The 20,983-nt window shown below is 38.2% G+C and overlaps 1 pseudogene; it reads left to right on the top strand.

The window, feature by feature from the left end:
• Positions 1 to 585: 585 nt before the first annotated feature.
• Positions 586 to 1,327, top strand: LOC118834978 (annotated as a pseudogene).
• The last annotated feature ends 19,656 nt before the right edge of the window (positions 1,328 to 20,983 follow it).

Here is a 20,983-nt window from a genome sequence, read left to right on the forward strand (position 1 = left end):
AGAGAGAGTGAAACTGAAGGAAGACTTTGTGCAACTCCTCCTCACTTAAATACAATTCATGTAAGATTCGAGATATCATACCATGGTGTCATTATTCCTCTTTGAAAACAAAGGATGATCCACAAGGACTATAGGCAAAATATATACAAAACTAACATAACATCACGGGGAGTAGAAGGAATCAGGAGAGGTTTTCTGTACAAGGTAGTGCTTGAAGTGAGCGTAGCAGAATTGCGGTAGCTCAAAAGAAACGTGAGATGTGCAAATTTACAGATATGGCCACTCCAGACGTTGATATAGAGTAGACTATTTGTTCTCAACCTGTGGTAGAGCCTTCCGAGCTCCTATCGATCTAATCAACCACAGTCTGGCATACTGTACCTTGACTCCAACATAGTGATGTCATGTTGGTCCTCTTCAAGAACAAAAGACATCTGTGCCACCCGGGGGGCAGGAGGGGGCGGTGAGGAGGGGGAGGGGTGGACAGGTAAGAGCGACTTCGGCCCAGCGCTCCTGAAAGTACTGGGGTGTCCGACATGGATATGGGCCAGCGGTGTGCTCAATAGCCTGGCCTAGGTAGGTGCCATGGCCCTGACCGAGGGGGTGGGGGACGAGGTGACTGTCCTTTTTGGGGCACTCCTCTTTCTCCTGGTGCTGGGCCTGGCCTGGATCTCTACACACACCTCAGAACAAGGTGATCTGCTGCCCCAGGACTCAGGGACCCCCTCCCCAACACAATCCAGAGAGGCTGCAGTATCCAGTCAGCAACAGCCAGGGTGCTACGGGATCTGAGGCCCCCACACTGAGACACCGAGTTCCAAACTTTTGGTCAGAGCCTGGCTTGGTATCTCCAGAAGCACCCCCTGCCCCAGCTCTCAGCCAGCACCCTTGGGGCTTAGGCTGAAGCTCCTCAACGACTCTGGGCAGGTAGCTAGATATCCTGGCCACAGGATATCATTGGCTCCTTGAAAAGCACCTAGTTTGCAGGCCAGGAACACCAAGTTCGACTGATATACCAAGGGCAACTTATAGGAGACGATGCCCCGACACTGGGCTAAATTCACCTCCCCCCCCCCCACACTCCCCGCCTGCGTTCTCCACTGCCACGTGGCCGCCAGAGCAGACCCCCAACATCTAGGCTGCCCACCGGGGTCAGAGACCGGCCCCTTGGGGTTGGGAGTGGACGATCTGCTGCTCCCCCTGCTGCTTCTCATGCTGACGTTGCTATGGTACTGCCAGATCCAGTACTGACCCTTCTTTCACCCAACCTCCACCCGGCCTCACCCTGCTGGTCAGTCTCCTGGCCTTCTCAATGTACCGCCGCTAGTGCCTGTCAGAGCTCAGGGCCAAAGCCACCCCGGATCCAACTCTCCGAGGCACAGGGGGAGCTACTGCCTCCCCCGGCCCGCAACTTGGCCAGGCCTCTTCCTCCTGCCCTGAAGTCCGGCTCTGCACCGAGAGCTACGGGTGCACTCAGAGCCCTCCCAGCACAGCTTCCGGCTGGCTCCCGGAACCACAGGCACCGCCCCCGCTCCAGGCCGTGCAGCTGTTGTCCCTGCTTGGGGGTGCAGGGCATGCCCAAGCCTTTGGGCCCCCGCGAAAGCACAACCTGCCCATGCACCTTGACCGTTGCCACTGACCCTCGGAGCGACTAGGTCGCAGCCGGCTCGGGCTCCCCTGACAGGACCATGCCGCCGCTCTTGTTCTTTGCATGGACTTCTATTAAACAAAAATGTGAATTACTTCCCCCCAAAAAACAAAACAAACAAAAAACAAAAGACAACAAAACAATCAAGTACTTGAAATAAACTATGAGGGAAAATGGGGATTTTCTGGGACAAGTAAGGAGGCAGTAAATCCCAGGAATGGGGGACAGCCTGGGCAAAGATGCAGACACCTGTGATGGAGTGTCATATGGGTAGAACAACATGAAGGTGACTTTGGATAAACTGTACTTGAAAATTATGGTCTTGGAGTTATTGTATCAATGCATGTCTGTTATTTAGCTATAGAGGCAGATGTAGACAGCTGTAAAGTTAGAAAATGAGCTATAGGGAAAGAAAGAAAAGAGAGAAAGGAAGAAAGGAAGAAAGGAAGAAAGAAAGAAAGAAGGAAAGAAAGAAGGAAAGAAAGAAAGAAGGAAAGAAAGAAGGAAAGAAAAGAAGGAAAGAAAAGAAGGAAAGAAAAGAAGGAAAGAAGGAAAGAAAGAAAGACCAATTGGTCAAGACTCACAACTGATATCATATCCTACTGAAATGTCTGTTTCTAGTGTGATGGTGTTTAGGAATAGGAGTTACAAGGAGCCAAGAAATCATCTAATTGAGACCTGTGATTTTGCCCCAAGGAATTAATGACATCCAAAATCACAGAGGTAAAAAATAAAGGATTCAAACACAGGTCCTCTGCCTACAATTAAAGAAACTTTTCTATTACATCATGATTGGGGGCCGCTGTCTGTCGACATTCAGAGGAACATGACAACACTAATCAAACTTGGCTACTTTACTATTTATGCTGATTCATCCACATGTACATTAAACTGATACATAAAAACATTAGAAACTGGTGAAAATGATCATGTTACTCAAAGTTTCTATCCTGTTGGTTTGGATTAAATGAGTCAATGCACATAATTTATAAAGCACTCATGCTTCTTGTTCTATTTTGGCTGAATGCATGTAAAATCATTAGTATCCAATTATATTCTTAATATTGGCCTATCTATGAATAGTTGGCAAATTTTTAAAAAATTGGGAGTAATGACAAGTGTATTAATAACAGATTGACGGTGAAATTAGTATCCATCAGCCTAGTTTGAGGACAAAGTCTCCTGCTTGTGCTTCTGACTCTTTATACTTTACTATCATGCCTCAACAGCCTTCTCACTTTGGAATTTTTGTCCATTTTGGCCTCTTTCAATGGTGAGTTCCTTCTAAGGCATTCATTTTTGGTGGGGGGTGGGGGGGGCAGGGCAAGCCAACCATACTTTGTTCTCCTCCTAGCTGTACTTCTGACTCTCCATACACATTTTCATGGCCCCAAACAAGTACTTTCTCTCCAGCCCTTTCCATCTCCTTTTATCTATTATCTTCTATCATTAGAATGTAAGCTTTTTGAGGGCAGGAGACTATATTACTTTTTGTTTGTATTTGTATCCCATGTACATTGCACAGTATTTAGTTTCTATTAAAGGTACAGAAAAAATCAATGTTGATAGCTATGAGTTGAGTTTCCTTCTAATAACATATAATTTGGAAATTTGAAATTATATTTTTAAATCATAATGCTCTACCCATCTATCTCTCCATTTCACTCCTCCCAAAGCTATTCTTTATCATCATTGAATTCAATCCATTTTCTTCCAATTTGTTGCTATCTGATTAGCTTCCCTTCTCCTTTTCATATTTGACACTTTAGTTAATTAAGTTTAATTGATAAAGCTCTGTTCCCCACCTTTGAATCCTTTGATTTGCGTCCTTCCGGTGTTCATCAAGTGCCTATTCTCAACCTTAAGGATATGTTTTCTGAAATTGTGTCAGCTGAGTCCATTTAAAATTCAAGTAAGCAAAGTTCAGCTAAGACCTCATTGCTGCATATCTATCCTTTAATTTTTCCTTGAAAATAATTCTATCACATGCCCCAGAGCCAGTATTACAAATTTTATTCTTATTTCTTCTCCCCCACCCCCACCCCCAAGTCTCTGATTCTAAGCAGATAGCCTGGCCTCTAACTATACTGGGAAAGTCAAGGCCAAACCTCGCACATATCTATTTTCAATAATTCTGGCCCAATGGAAAAAGGAATTTATAAACAACATAGAAAATTTGAAAACTAAACTCTTGATTACCAAAATGAAAATATAATGAATCAAAAAGATCCAGTCCCCACTTGCTTAAAGGGCAAGTGAAAATTATTGCTAGGTATCATATACGGAGAGCTAATGCATTCAATATTTTTTCATAGCTATAAAACGGTTATAGATTTCAAAAAAAATAAATTCCTTTCACAATATAAGCATTTATAGATATCATCACGTATGTAATGAAATTGTTCTGAACATATAAGCTTTTAAAATTAGTAGAAAAATTTTATTTATTGTCAACCAAGTACTTAAGTATTAAACACCTACTATGTGCTAGACATGTCAGTGGGAGCTTGACATACAAAAAGAAAAATACTACCATCCCTGCCTTGAAGGAGATTACATTCTCTGTGGAGAGATGACATATATTTAATTAAGAATATACAAAATAAATACAAGGTAATTGGGGGTAAGGTGAAAGCACCAGATGTTGGGAGGAATCAAGAAAGGTTTCTTGTAGATGTTAGTTGTAGCACTGAGAGTGGAAGGAAATAAGGGATTCTAAGAGTAAGAGGTAAATATAGAGACCATTTATAGGAATAGATGACAGCCAGTGGAAGAACACTGAGAAGGGGCAATAAAGTGTTTTGTGTAAGGAACAGCAAGGCCAGTTTGGCTGGACAACCAAGTGGGGAAAGAGAGTAATATATCAGGGCTAGAAAGCAGATTGGGTCTAGGTTTTAAGGACTTTATATTTGATCCTAAAAGCAAAGAAACTTTTGGAATTTATCAAATAGGGGACCAACAAGGTCAGACCTGCACTTAACAAAATTACTTTAACAAAAGAGTTTGAGTAGATTGGAGTAGAGAGAGACTAGAGGTAGGAGGTCCTATTAGGAAGCTGTTTCAATGCTCTATGTATCCCATGATGAGATCCTGACCTAGAATGGTGACTTTAGGGGAAAGAGATAGATTTGATAGATGTTGTAGAGGTAGGAATGACAAGATTTGACCAACGATTGCACACGGGGGTGAGGGTGCATGAGACAGAAGTTACAAAATTAGTTATAACTTTGACAGAAATAAGGGAGTTCAGAAGAAAGGTGGACTTTTGGTGGAGTGTGATAAGCTATTTTTCAACATATTTAGTTAGAGAGGCCTAAAAGACATCTAGAATGAAGTGCTCATTGAAAATATCATTATTTTTATATCATTTTAAAAATACTTAACAGCAAAAAGATTATCAAAGTGAAATGTTCCACTATTGTAAAAATCTCACAATTCATAATACACAAAATGATGTGGAAGTCGCCTCAGGCAAGCTTCATAAATTTTGTAGCTTAGTAAAAATTCATTAAATAACTATTTATTCCTTCACTCTGTAGAGGATGCTTTTAAAAATGACTATCTGAAGAGAAAATTCAAACACCAGGCATTTATCAAGTGTGTCATTTGTGCCAGGCATTGTGTTCAGTGCTGGATACATAAAGAGAAAAAAAAAGAAAAGACAATCTTTAAAGAAGTTACATTTTACTGAGGGTTTTTGGGTTATGACGATATTTTTTCACCAAAATTTAAATACTAGACATACACACGATAAAAAAAAAAAGTGATTTTGAGGACGGCACCAAGCCAATTAGAATAATGCCATTTGGTGACCCTTGGAGCACCCTAGGGTCCAAAAGATTGGGATGATGAAGAAAAGCACTCCAACCACGGGGGTATCCTGTGCAAAGGCACTAAGGATGAAGATAGAATATCATGTTCAGAGATCAGTAAGGAGGCCAGTTTGGCTGGAAGAAAGAGCAGATGAGGGGGGCAGAATGAAAATCTTTTTACAGTGACAATTTGGATCTATATTATTAATACCTTTAAGAGTCAAACAGAGGGGTTTATATTTCACTTTAGAAGCAATAGGGATCCACTAAATCTTGTTGAGCAGTGGAGTGGAACCGTCAAAATTGTGCTTTAGAATTATCAATTTGGGAAGTCTGCATACAAAGAATGGAAAAGATGAATGAAGGAAATACATTTGGCATCTATCACAATTATCCCAGCAATATGTGAAATAAGCTTAGACAACAATAGGACCATCTGACGATAGAGAAGGAAATGAATGTGAGAGATGTTGGTGGGGGTACGGGGACTGACAAGAATCATAACTGATTGGATATGAGGGAGTGATGGAAAGTGAAGAGTCAAGGATGATTCCTAGTTATAACATTGAGTGAAAAGAAATGATAAAGATCAAGGCCATGAAAATAGTGAGTAAATTGAGATGAAAAGTGAGATTAAAAAGAAAAAACAAATGAATTATTTTTTAATAAATTGAGGTTTTGAGGTACCTATTGGACATCCAGGTAAATATGTACAGCAGACAATTTTGATGTAACAGTAGAGCTCTGTAAAGAACTAATAACTGGATATTTAGAATTTGGAGTGATCCTAACAGTGATAATAATTAAATCTAGAGGAACTGATTAGATTACTTAGAAAAATACAGTAGAGGGAGTAGAGCATCTAGGTCATAGTAGGGCTATGTCCACAGACAAGAGACCTGTCATGAAGTAGTAAAGACAACTAAGATGGATAGAAGGACTAGCATGTGAGTGTAATATAAGGCAACCCTATGGAAGTGATTGTGTACAGTACCGAATTAGAGGAAAGAGGTCAAGAATGATACCTGGCAATTGTAAAATGATTTTTTAAATTTTATTTTTAGCATGTGGAATAAAATAGGCATCCCCATAACACAGTACAATAAAAAAAGATGACTGTAAAAGAAACTGCAAGTTCTACTATGTACAACTTGTTATTCCTATCAAATATACAACAAAACTATCTTGTAAATTTCTTTTTTTTTCTTCCCTTCCTCCCATTCCCTAGAGAGGGCTACCATTACATATAACATCTCATTTGTAACCTCCCTGGCTTTTAAGATAGGCACTATAGGCATTATCATTTTACAGATAAAGAAAAGTAAGGCCTAGAGAGGTTAAATGGTTTGTCTATGATCACACAACTGACAAATATCAGAGATGGGATTTGAACTTGTATCTTACTGATTTCAAGCTTAGCCTGAGAAAAGGTCATTGCACTAAGTAAGAAGGATATTATTAGTGATCTTGGAGAGAGCTATTTCGGTCAAGTTGTGAGGCTAGAAGCTAGTGAAGAACAGATTGAAAAGTTAATAGGTTATGAGGCAATTGAGGCAGTGACAGAATATTTTTTCCCCAGACTTTAGCAGTAAAAGAGAGAAAGACATGTAGAAAGAGATCTTGAGGAGATGACAGGGTACAGTGCTTATTTTTTGTTTTTGTTTTAGGATAAAAGTGATGGATATCAGTATGTTTGTATGTAGAAGGAAAGGAACTACTGGTTAGCGATTGAATGTTGGAAAGGATTAGGGGATGATAGAAATATAAGGTTCCCAGATATAGAAACAAAATATGAGGAATGTCAGAAGCAAATTTCAAATAATATTTGGAAAAGTATAAGAATGAATCTTTCCTGTTGCAACACCCTTACCTATAACTATGACTATTGTAGTCAAGCAATATTGATTTTGCATTTTTAAATATATTTTGTTCTCTCAGATTTTGTACAATAGATTTTTAACTTTTTTCCCAGTCTGTAACAGTGATTTTTGAAATTCTAATGATTTTTACATGTAGAAAGAAACTGTGATTATATCATATATCAAAGTAATCAGAACAAGTTATATTTGTTAATTTGTGTAATTCTTGTCAGTTACAGAGATTCAAATTTTGTTTCTAATGACACTGCCATAACTTACAAATCCTTCTTACTGTTGAGATCCTATTTGCAGAGTGTTCAGCTCAGTTCTTGTCATAGCAAGCACTTGATAAATACTTGTTCAATTCTTCTTTACTACTTTTTCACTAGCCATGTTCTTTCCGGCCTCATCAGCATCTTTGCCCAAGTGAGTTTATTGTACATGAAAGAGGCATATCAATCTGCTACCCTATGACACAACTCACCATTCTTATAACATCCTGGACCAAAGTACCTCTCCTTGGCCAAGATCTGTGTTGTCTCACTTTCAGAATGTACATTGCTTGCAGGGAGCGATTATTTTTGTTTTAGTTATTGTATCCACAGAACTAAGCACAATACTTGACTCATAGTCATCATTTGATTTTTTCAGTCATTCATTCTTTAATTTTGTAAGTACCTTTTCAAATCAGTTATTATGATCTTGATTTATATTCATGATTTATAGCACTGGCTCCTTGTACAGGTAACTGCTCTTCTAGTTTGATTTAAGGGTTCTTCCAAATTTTTGCTTTCCCCAAAATATTTATAGCCATGACTCTAACAATTCACCTCTGGAGTCATTAATAGGTTAGAAACAAAGGTGGAAGATTTATGTTAATGTCTACAGAAGATCTCATTAGGAAATAGACTCTTATTGGTAGAGATTCATTTCTCAAAGTAGCTTGTTGGGCTTTCTGATAAGCCAGAGAACAGACGACATTTGGAGAGAAAGGAGGAAAGAAGAAAGACAATCATAAGCCCTTTCTGGTTGGAACTAGTAGAAGGGTCCATGATAGTACAGGGACACAAAGGAAAGGGATATTGAAGCCAATAGGACAGACACATTTGAGAAGTTTATGAGACAACTAAGGAATAGATAATAAACTACAAAATTAACAGAATCACAGAATTCTAGAGTTGGATGGTACCTCAGTAGCCATATAGAAAGGGATGAACTGGAATCAGCTCTGAGCTGCTGTAATGTTAATGTAATGGGAAGATCTTTCCCATCCATTAATAGGCCCATGTGACCTGCTTGGGTCACACTGAAGCCAGAGTCACATGAGCCTGTGGTGGAAGGAGTTTGCCAAATAGTGGAGCAGGAAGGGGTGAAGCAGGATGTTGGAGTGATTTGAAATTTGGAAAGAGAGAGGGGAGGCAGAGAGAGCAGAGCAAGCCAGCATGAGTGAGAGAGGGAAGGATTTTGCTTAAGGGAGTTCATTTGTGGGGAGGTCTGATAGAGGGAAGGCTTGAGGATGGTGGTGCCCCCTGCATTGATAATGTGCATAAATTTCTTTGTTGCTATGGGGGATTTGACTTTCTGGTGTTTGAATAAATGTTTTGGTTTTGTCTTCAATGAAGAGAGTCTGCTATATGTTGTGCTTCAAACCTGGGAATATGCCAGCATATTCATAACAGCTGCCATGGGTATCACATTGGTGATATATACGTGTGGGAACCGGTTATTAAATTTTCAGTCTAAGCATTTATGCTTCAGAAATTAACTATTTTTACAAATCATAGCTTATTTTATTGTTTTGCTTATATCCAGACTTAAAGTATTAATAAGGCTGATTAAACATGAAATTCTATATACATACTTTTTTTTTAATTAGCCCAGTTAAACTTTTACCAGGACACTTTTGTATTGCTCTTTAAACATTATCTGAGCTCAACAAATATTCAATAGAAGACTAAGAGAATGCAGACATCATCAGACTAGGGGTCTGGTGTCTGTAGGCTAATAATAATAATAATGTTAATGTAATTAATGTAACACTTTGAAGTTTGTAAAGAGTTTTATATCCATTATCTTGTTTGAGCCTCAGAATACTCCTACATATTGGCTAAACTCTAATTCAGAAAGAATCCACACAAATTGACAAATATCCAGTCTTTGTTTAAAGACCTTTGGCACTGGCCATAGTGGGAACATATTGCCTTTTGGTTGGCCCATTCCGCTTTGGGATTGCTCTAAAAAGAGAGAAAGTTTCTCCTGATATGAAGCCTAAATTTGTAAATTATCTTCATTTATTCATTAAGCATTTATTATGTACAAAGCCTCTACTTGGAGTTTTATAAAGGCCTGGCAAAAATCATGTCATTATGATATGTGATTAAAACCCTTTTTTTTTAATCCAGTTCCCTGCAGACTTCCACTTTTTTGCAGCTGTTTAAGTGTTGATTTGATCATACCACATTGCTTTTCAGTAAAGCAGATTAATTACTACAAACAAACATGACTGAGAAGCAATATTTAGACAGTAATGATCATCTTAAGACGTGAACATATGTAATGTGATGGAATTTCATTAGTGTTTCTGATGGAAAACTAAAACCTTGAAAATAGAAAAGCTTGATTTTTTTTTCTTTCATATTAAACTAAATGATAGTTCCACTCTAGCTATAAAAAAGAGATTTTTGGTTCCTTACCTCTGCCACATGGTAATTATTGGCCCCTCTGTTATTTTAATGGGGAAAAGAGAACAAGGAGAAGATGAAAATGAAGAAGATAAAGAAAGTGGAGGAAGAGGAAGAAGAGGATGAGGAGGAGGATGAGGAAGAAGAGAAGAAGAAGAAGAAGAAGAAGAAGAAGAAGAAGAAGAAGAAGAAGAAGAAGAAGAAGAAGAAGAAGAAGAAGAAGAAGAAGAAGAAGAAGAAGGAGAAGAAGGAGGAGGAGGAGGAGGAGGAAGAGGAAGAGGAGGAGGAAGAGGAGGAGGAAGAGGAGGAGGAAGAGGAGGAGGAAGAGGAGGAAGAAGAAGAAGCAGGAGGAGGAGGAGGAGGAGGAGAAGCATTAAGAACAAAACAGAAATTTCACTCTTCAAATCTGTAAGACAACGTGAGAGGAAGCAAAGATTTCATGCTAAATGTGGGACTACAACAAACTTTAAGCAAGTTTCCTTAATGCTGACATGTTCAATATTTGTTTAAGGAAGAAATAAATCAAAGCACTTAGAGGACGTTGTGAAAGGTGGTGAACTTTAAGCATAACAAACATTTACACAAACATTCCTTTCACGAGGTCAAAAATTTATATAAAAGGTTCAACTTAACATTTAAATTAATAACAAGGGCTTAAAACTTTTGACTCTAAATTAAATTAATTTAATTCAACAAACATTTGCTAATGTACCTACCACATACAAGGCCTTTTGTTATGTTCTCGGAGCAAAAATGAAAGCCTACACCATTTTTGCCATCAAGGATCTTAACATTTAGTAGAAGAGAAGACAGTTTCACAAATATATGAATAAAAGAATGAACTGCAGTTTCATGGATATGGGTAACTCTTGGCATGTAAACTTCTCTAAATGCAAATAGAAATAACAACTCTTAACTGACTTAATAAATGGCTCATAAGACCATTTAGTTTACCCAGGGTTTTTATAGCATCAAGAGTGCTGGATTTGAAATCAAATGATTTATGTTTGAATCCAAGCTGTAACTGTAACTTTGGGCAAGTCTTTTAGTTTCTCTAGGTCTTGGTTTTCTTATCAGTAAAATAATGGGGTTGGGCTAGTTGACCTCACAGAGTCATTCCAGTTCTAAATCTGTTGCAGAGTTGAGTCTGAACCCAGATCTTCCTGGAAACAAATCTAATTATCTCTGTGCTATGCCTTCATATCTATTGAATACAAATGACAATAAAAATTAGTAACTACAGAAAAGAGACAAGAAAGTAGTAGAAAAGTTTTGGGGTAGGGGCGGGGTATGCCCCTACCAGCTGGCAAAAGATTAGGAAAGCTTTCTTGGGGGAAGTAGCATCTAATTTGGTTCTTAAAAGAAGGTTGGCATTTAGACAAGAATATGTTTGGCAGGGGTGGCAGGGGAGGGGGGAGTCCATTCCAGGAATTAGGGAAGGTATACACAAAGATACAGAGACATCAGAGGACAGGATGAGATAAAAGTTGAGATAGTTCTAGTGTTATCATAGCGATAGAACACTCTCTAAGTATGAAAGCAGGGAAGCATCTATTTAGGAACTTAGCAAAAGGGACAAAAGGTTTAAAAGAAAAACATACACTCAAGAGCTGGGATTCTCATCCAATGTCTTTCACATACTTACCCATGTAATTTATCTTAATCAGGACTGTTTGCCTTATCTACAAGATAGCAGTAATCAATCAAACTTTTTCTAGAGCCTGTACAGAATGATAACAGTCTTTGAGTAGTCTTTATAAAAGGGGAAATGATGCTTCTATTTGGGTATCTTTGAATTTTCATGGGTATTTTAGGTCTCCTCTTTAGGAAAGCCATAAAAAGCAAGTTAATAGAAGAGATCAATTAGAAAACAAACCATGGAAGATATTAATAAATATCATATAACCCATTAATCTTAGTATGAATTTAACAGGATTGAAATTAGAACATATGAAACCGAGTGGTTCCCCTGTGTGCAGAATGTCTACAGTGTTATTTAGATTGAGACTATGAATTAATACTGTGAACTGCAAATGTTCAAACCCTTCACACTTAAAACCTGTCTATCAAGAGTGTTTATGTTTGGAACTCTCCATAAAATTGATATACATCATAAAAATCAGGTATCTTTGACCTCAAAGAAATCCAGGCTTCTTTACTTCATTTTGTCCATTTCCTCTGTGATTGAATTTCATGGGGTAGGGATGTATTTTAAGGAGATTGCAAGGATGGCACATTCACCAGATATTTTTCAAGGTTCAAACGTATTTGGCAAGCACTGTACATTCATGATCTTAACTGAGCTTTGGAATTATCTGAAACTCTCCACATTGTAGTTAAGAAAACTAAGACTCCAAGAGATTAAATGACTTGCCCTGGTTTGCATAGCTAGTAACTATCAAAGTTAAAGTTCAGACCCACATCCTTATGTTTTCAGGGTTTTATCCATTATCTGTGCTGCCTTGACCATGTTTTCACAAGGAAACAGGCTTACCCAAAGTCACAAAGGCAGTAAAGAGCTGACCTTGGATACAAACTAATGCAGAAGGCAGTATTTTCCATTGAACCATGGTCCTCAAAAGGGGGTAATAATGTTCACTGTCTTCTATCATATTCCTCTGTGTTCTTCATTCTTTCACTTATTTTCAATTTCTCCCTGCCTGCTGGCTAATTTCCCACTATGTAGGAACATGTCCATGTTTCCTCTATTACAAAAAAAAAACTCATTTGATCCTTTCATTCCCACAACTATCCTATATCTCTTCTGCTCTTTATAGCTAAGCCCTTCAGCAATGCTATCTACAATAGGTGCCTCTGCTTTTTCTCCCCTCATTCTCTTCTTAACCCTCACAATCTGTCTTCTAACCTTATCATCCCACTGAAACTGTTGTGTCCAAAGTTATTCCTGATCTCTTGTTTGTTAAATCCAACAGCCTTTTCTCTATCTCTCGTCCAAGTTTCTACAGCCCTTGACACTTTTGATCAATACTGACCTCCTTGGCTTCCTTTAACTGTCAGCTAAAATCCTTCCTTCTATGGGAAGCCTTCCCCAAGCTTTCTTATTTCCAGTGTTTTCCCTCTACTAATTATTTTCTATTTATTTTCTAACTTGTTTTACATATATATATATATATATATATATATATATATATATATATATATATATATGTTCATGAGCTATCTTCCTCATTAGATTGTAAGTTCATTCAGAGCAGGGATTGACTTTTGCCTCTTTTTTTTATAACTCCAGTGCTTAGTGCACATAGTAGGAACTTAATAAATGTTGTTGACTGATCAAATGCTTTTAAAATCAGCTTGTACTCCAAATTAGTACAAGCTCATTATGAGTTACTTGGCTATTCGGAACCTCTTCACCATGGCTACTGGCTTGCAATTCTCTATGAAATGGTTGGAGCAGCTATTTAGCACAGTGAGTGTTGTACATGGAGTTAGGAAGACAAATTTGAGTTTAAATCTGGCCTCAGACACTTGTTAGCTATGTGACCCTGGACAAGTCACTTAACCCTGTTTACCTCAGTTTCCTCATCTGTAAAATGAGCTAGAGAAGAAAATGGCAAACCATCCCAGCATCTTTGGCAGGAAAACCCTAAATGGGGTCATGAAGAGTCAGACATAACTGAAAACGACTGAACAACAAAGAAATGGTAGTGGTCAGGGTCCATGTCTTTAGTCAATTTCTAATTTTAACAAGCCAAGAGTATGGTTTTTAAAAGGTCAGATTGAAGTTGTTGTAAGTACATTTGTGTCCTCTTGTTTTTAGCCTCTCTTCTGACTTGGAATTAGTTTTGACCTTTGTTCTCACTAGTTGATGACCACAGTGAGTATATTTATACACACAATTCTGACATGACTATTGCCAACTTGCCATTTCCTTCTGCTAAGATAGATATATTGAATTCCATTTTGTGTTATTTTTTTGGTGCTTCTCAAATTAGAGAGAGGAAAACAAGAAGAGGGGAAGAGAGAGGAGAGAGGGAGGGTAGTGAAAGTCGGAGGCAGGGGGGAAAGAGAATATATAGGAAGAAAAGGGGAGAGGAAGGAGAATATAGGAGGAAAGGGGAGAAGAGAGAGAAAGAGAGAGAGAGTGTGAGAGAAAGAAGAGGAGTAGGTGAGGGAGAGGGGGAGAGTAAAGGAGCTAGAAAGGGGAAGAGGGAGAGGGAGAAAAAGGGGGAAAAGAGGAGAAAAAGAAGGAAAGAGAGGTGGGGTGTGAGAGGTTCGAAAAGCAGAGGAGGAGAAGGAGTGGGAGAGAGAAGGGGAAAATGAGAGGTATGGAAAAGGGATAGGGGAGGAGAAGGGGAGAGGGCGAGAGTGTTAGAGAAGTTAGATAAGGGAGAGTGGGAGGGGAAGGAGAGGGAATGAGAGAGGTGAAAAGAAAGAGGGAGAGAGAATGAGGAAAGGAAAAAAATAGAGATGGAGAAGCCTGAGTTGGAGAAGAAAAAAGAGGAATAGGAGTTTTGATAGTCAGGAACTGTTTGAAATGGAGACTTCAAGTTAGTCATTTCCCCCTTTCTCCTTTGAGGGAGGCAAGCTGCAGCAATCCTAGCAAACTGAGCTGAAACTCTCATTTCTCTTAGGGATCAAGAAATTGTACTGAACTGTGTTCTGTCATGACTAATCAGGCAAGCAGCACCACAGACACCCAGATACCAATCTACTGCTGGAATATCACTGCCTTGCTTGACCCATTCAATTTTCTCTGAACCCAAGCTCCTCCTGTCCAGTATGATTTGTGTGATTTTTTTAAATTTACTTAAGTGACTTCATTATAAAGGAAGTTAGTTTCTGGAGGATTTATTGATCCATGCACCTCTGTCTCTACATAGATGTCAGTGTCCATGCATGTAAACAATCATAGAGTTATGCACCCTTCAGAGGCAGCAAGGAGGAGTGGATAAACAACCATCATCAGAGTCAGGGAGATCTCACTGCAATTCCTGACTATGTCACACACTAGCCTTTTGACCAAAAGCAAGTTGTATAATGTATCAGTACCCCAAGCAACTTTGCCAATTTTTTGTTAGAAAAGAGAGCTTTCAAATAGGGAAGCCTCCACATTGCTGATATCAGAAGTCTGAGTGACTCTTTCCTCTCCCCAAATATGTAAACCTATGTTTGCACACAGATACATATATGTAGGTGCTATTTTTCTCTTATGCCCTCTCACTATTTGAAATTCTAAAGCATAGCAATAGTCATCTATATTCAAACTCAATATTGTTAATAAAGGTATAGATTTGTTAATAATGTGACTAACATTACTTGCTAAAAGTGTAATATTTTTGAAGTAGAAAAGATCTTAGAGAGTTTTTGTTTGTTTGCTTCATATAAACTTTCTTTAAATTGAAAGAAGAAACTCAATGCTGTGTAGGTGCATTGCTACAGTCCAGAGAGTATGTTTGGAACTCTTCTTTGGCTGTTTGCTTTTTTAGTTCCCCAATATCTAGAGGAAAAACCTCAACAGCAGAAGAGAAATGTGCCTCCAGGGCACCAAGTCAGGTGATGCTCCAGAACCTGTTTAAGCCTATAGGGCACAAAACTCAAAATCACCCAGAACAATTTGGTCCTTAGTGATTCGAAGCTTTTCATTGTACTTCATACATCTTGTTGACCAGTCTTTTAAGTCCAGTCAGAAAGCTTGCTCTTTCTCTTTCTTTCTTCCTTTCTTCCTTTCTTCCTTCCCTCCTTTCTTTCTTCCTTCCCTCCTTTCTTTCTTTCTTTCTTTCTTTCTTTCTTTCTTTCTTTCTTTCTTTCTTTCTTTCTTTCTTTCTCTCTCTCTCTCTTTCTTTCTTTCTTTCTTTTTCTTTCTTCCTTCCTTCCCTCCTTCCTTCCTTCCTTTCTGTCTTTTTCCTTCTTTCTTCCTTCCCTCCTTCCTTCCTTCCTTCATTCCCTCCTTCCTTCCTTTCTTTCTTTCTTTCTTTCTTTCTTTCTTTCTTTCTTTCTTTCTTTCTTTCTTTCTTTTTCTTCCTTCCTTCCTTCCTTCCTTCCTTCCTTCCTTCCTTCCTTCCTTCCTCTCTCTCTCTCTCTCTCTCTCTCTCACCCACCCACACACACACAAACACACACACACACACAAACACACACAAACAATCTCCTCAGAGGCTTTGTTTCCTAGTCCCTTAATTTGTATCAGAAAATAAGTAGCAGAACAGTGTTAAATGAGTTGCGGTGAAATGGGCTTCACCTTCCCATCTTACAAAAACTGCTCATGCAATTTAAACAGCAGACATCTGGTAACCTTCCATATATTTGAGGACATGCACAGTGTGGGCACACTTCCAGTTAGGAAGACCTAGGCTCAATCCCGCCTCTGACAGATACTAGTTGTGTGACCTTAGACAACCTCTTACTCCCACAAGCAACCCTCTAAAACTATATGCTACAGTAAGTGCTGATCTGCATTAATAGGAGGAATTTCCTAATGGGAAGTTTACTCTGACAATTAAATTAAAGGTCTAATCTTAAAAAAAAATTAGTAGGTAGTGGGAAAATTTTAAAAAATCAATAACATATGGTATCCCAATATCTTTTGGTGCTGAATGAATGAAAAAAAATGTATTATGTGCCAAACACTGGTAAACTTAAAATTGTTGTAGGGGAGTTCAAATGCTGATATACCGCAGGAATAACACAAAATACAAAATGACACACACACACAAGATAGCTATATTAGTTTGAAGGTGGGAGAGATCTCTTCTGAATGCTCCAGTTAGAGAAATCTCCATTGAAATGCTGAAATCTTAATGAATGCTAAGATAGCAATAGTCATTCGTTTTAGGCTCAGGGAAATACAAGAAAAAAAGACGGGAAAATATTGCATGTGTTCAGAAGAAATGGAATTGTAATCTTGAATAAATAAGCCCAAGATAGTGATGTTCACACTTTACCAAGTCCCCAACCTAAGAGAGTCTGTGATTGGAAGCCAAAACAGACAACTGCTTATATGGCATGGTTTGAGAATGACTAAAACCCCTAAGTCTAACTGATTGAAGACAGCTCTTTAGTATGTAAATATTCTAGATGAGAGAAAGGCATGTGCACTGATGCAAGCCAAGGCAACAATGGAGTACTTGGTCAAAAACTACAGAAAAGCACTTTTTTTTTTTTGCAGCCAGACAAACTGAATATGACTCAGTGTAATCCAGGAAAGGATTATACTTACGCTATGAAATTCACTTTTTTAACACAAGTGACTTTATATTTATTTCTTTTAAATTACAACTTATTAGATGCAACCCATCATTCTAGCCAACCGAAATCTCTTTGGATTCTGACTGTATCATCCACCAGGTTAGCTTTCCTACCTCCTGCCAACCTTGTGTCGTCTGCACTCACACTACTTTTCCATGTTTTCCCCCTATGCTAGAGTGGCTGCATGGCACTATGGTAGGAATACTGGGGTTAGAGTAGAAGATTCAAATTCAAATCCTAACTTTGTCACCTCCTCAACCTTAGCCAAATCACTTATCCTCTCTTGGCCTCAGTTTCCTCACCTATAAAAATAAGGATTTGGGCTACAGGACTTATAATTTTCCTTCCAGCTCTAGATCTATGCTCCTATTTGCTATTCACTGTGTGTGTGTCATCTTTGATGAGTCATTCTTTTGTCTCCACCACAATTTTTTTTATCTTTAAAATGAAGGATTAAATTAAATACAGACCTCTGGTACAGATCTCAATCTTTTCATGCATCCCTCCTTATCCTACACTAATTATCTTAAAATTGTATCTTTTCTGATCTCCCTCTTCTGGACTAAACCCTCTTCTAGTCAGTATAGTAAAGAAATTTATAAGTAGCCAGTATAAAGTAGCAATAGCAGAAGTAAGATTGCAAAGGAGAGCCTAGAAGTCACGTACACACTGTCTCCCAAAATCAAAGGAACATAATTTATAAACTAAATCATAGATTAATCAAAATCACATCCTAATAATATGTACTAAATCAGACTGCATCTAGGTTGTGCTGTCAGAGCCTTTTCATTCTATGATATGTTCTAGTCATTGGCAGTAAGACCATCAGAACTTCAAATGGTGTTGATAATTTTATGATAAGGACATGTTAAATTTAAAGTTGTAGTGAGAATTTTGAGATGTTTTGGATATGTAAATTAACAAACCCAAAAGTGGCACAGATAACAGTCATTCTGTTTTCTCTGAAAATCCCTATGAAAATGAGACCTCAAACTCTTGCCCCTAAACACTCTTCAATCTCTATCCAGTCCATGCTGCTTCCAACTTCAAATTATGGTTATGTGACTTAATCACTGGGATTTTCCCCATCCTCCTCCTATGCTGCCTGCCTCTTTTCACCACCCTATCCCTGTCCCCACACCATTGCCCTCTATGCTCTTTTGCCATTTGTTTCTGTACTTCCTGTGTCATTCACCCCTATACCCTCTATGCCTTAATAAAGTGTGATTGCAACCTCACTTCCCACTGCTATCATGGACTTTCCCTGTGAGTGCCCAAAGAGCCCAGTGTGCTGCACTTTTTTAAATAATTTCATAAATTAGTTAGCAATTAACTAATCTTGTCTTCAGTATATAATAAATCCCCTATTGAGGGTACAGCAGATACACTAGAAACTTGCTTCTAATTCTCTTGATTCTATGTGGGTCTCAGTGTTGCATTTGGCATGTCCATTTATTATCAGTATTAAGGCAGCACATGCATTTCATAAGGTATTTTAAGCAACTTCACCAGCGTAAGTCATCAGAGAAAATGTATCGAGGGGCACCTCTTTCTGGTCCTTCACAAAAATACCAGCCAAATAGAAGAAAGATTGTGTTTGAAATGTTCAACATCAGAGCATCAGAGCTATTTTATGTCAGCATTATGTGGTCTTGACAAATATTTGCTGTGGTTTAAATATTACCTGATGCTCAGACCAGAAGCCATGTGGAATCATTTTTCTCTTACATCACTTCCTAAGTTTATTATTGCCTTGAAACTACAATCTAGAGCTTTATTTTAGATAAGATAGGCATCTATGTGTCAAAAATTATTCATTTTGTTTTTCCTTGATAATATTTATTTACTTAAAATTAATTTTGCATGGAACCTTAACATTGAGAATTGCTAAAGTGAATTAAATTTATTTAGCAAGTATTTACATTTAATTTCAATGCATAAAGTTTCATAATATTTTTTTCTTTAATTCCCTGTCCTCATTATGACTCTATCCATCATTTTTACATTCATCTTTTATTAACATTGCAGTAGTTAGTATGTAATCCATTTTTCTGGCTCTCCATTTTTCCCACTTTATATAATGTCATAATGATCTTTCTGGATTTCTTTATATTCATCAAACATGTTGACCAAACTGCATTAATAAACACATTGAATGGCAGCATGGAATAGTGGCTAGAGGGCAGGCTTCAGAGTAAAACTCTAGCAATGAATGGGTTCAAGTTGCCTCTAGCACACACTGGTTGTGTAACCCTCAGCAAGTCACTCAATCAGTCTATCATTTTAAATGCCATTTTATATTTTTTACAAATGAGCTTCACCTTACCCCATTACCAGCTCCAAGAAGAAAATCTGTCAGATGCCTGATATATCAAAGGCATGCGAAGCTCAGGTGTTCTTAGTGTGGCTGGAGCCTTTACTTAATATGATTTATGACATTCCAGGCTAATTCGGCTTACTCTTTCTTATTGGCAAACTGTCCTGTAATTTGCATCTTCAAATGTACTCAAAGTGTCTATGCTAGATGTCTATCACATACATACGCACATAGAGTACTGTCTTGATGACTGATAATGGAAAACAAAGGTAAAAGTTCAAACAACTTTTCTTACCCTCATTAACCTTTTTCTTAAGCCTGTGTGTTGCTCAGCAGGTAAGGAGTTTTATCTGTGTGTCACCATCTTCACCTACAGAGAAAAACCATCCAAATGTTCTGAGACAAGAACTACCTTCAGAGCAACTACAATTTTGAGCTTTTAAAAAATCTACTTATTTTTAGTGCTCAGAAATTCTCCTTGTACCTTCACTTCACCTCATTCCCCATTAAATGAAGCCCTTCAAAGAAGCTAATAAAGTCATCCAACATAACAGTCCACAGTCAAAGCCCCTATAAGTGTTCATTATATGAGTTTTCTCTGACTTCTTTTTTTAGATGTGTCATCTTCTCAGCTTTCATAACTACAGAAATCAAATCCATTTTTTCTTTGAAACAGTAATAAACCAGAACCATAGAATTTTAGAACCAGTTGAACAAAAGCTGAGAATGTAAATAAGAGTATCACTTTCTAGTGTCAGTGGGTTCCAGAATCATTATTTGAAAGTTTGGGGGCCAGTTCAAAGACTTGTAACCGAGCTAAGTGGTGAGAAACAGAGGAAGGGAAAAACACAGCTGATGAAGAATGATCAATTCCCGCTTTCAAGGAGCTCACAGTCTAATTGGGAAAAGAACATTGGAATAACAATACACAAAAGGGATATAAATTGTTGAAATTGGAGATAACCTTGGAAGGGTACTAGAAGTAAAAAAGTTTCTTTAAGGAAGCTATGTTTTTAGCTGAGCCTTTAAAGAAGCCAGGGATACCAGGAGGGAGAGATGAAGAGGAAGAGAATTCCAGTCGTATGGGACAGCCAGAGAAAACGCCGAGATTCTGAACATGGAGTGTTTTGTGTGAGGAATAATAAGGAGGCCAGTCTCAGTCGACTGTAGAATAAATGGAAGGGAGGGAACTTTATGAAGAATGGAAAGATACAAAGGGGCCAGGTAAAATAAAGCTTTAAAAACCAAACACAGGATTTCTATTTGATCCAAGGGTTGATAAGGAGAAATTGGTGTCTATAGAAGAGGAGGACGATATCATCAGGCCTCATTTTTAAAAAGATCACTTTGATACCTGAGTATAGGATGCACTGGAACGAGGAAATTCTTAAGGTAAATAGACCAGCCATCAGGTTATTGCAAGAAGCCAAGTATGAGATTAAGAGATTCAGCAACAG

This window comes from Trichosurus vulpecula, chromosome 1, assembly GCF_011100635.1.
Source record: "Trichosurus vulpecula isolate mTriVul1 chromosome 1, mTriVul1.pri, whole genome shotgun sequence".
Taxonomy (NCBI): domain Eukaryota; kingdom Metazoa; phylum Chordata; class Mammalia; order Diprotodontia; family Phalangeridae; genus Trichosurus; species Trichosurus vulpecula.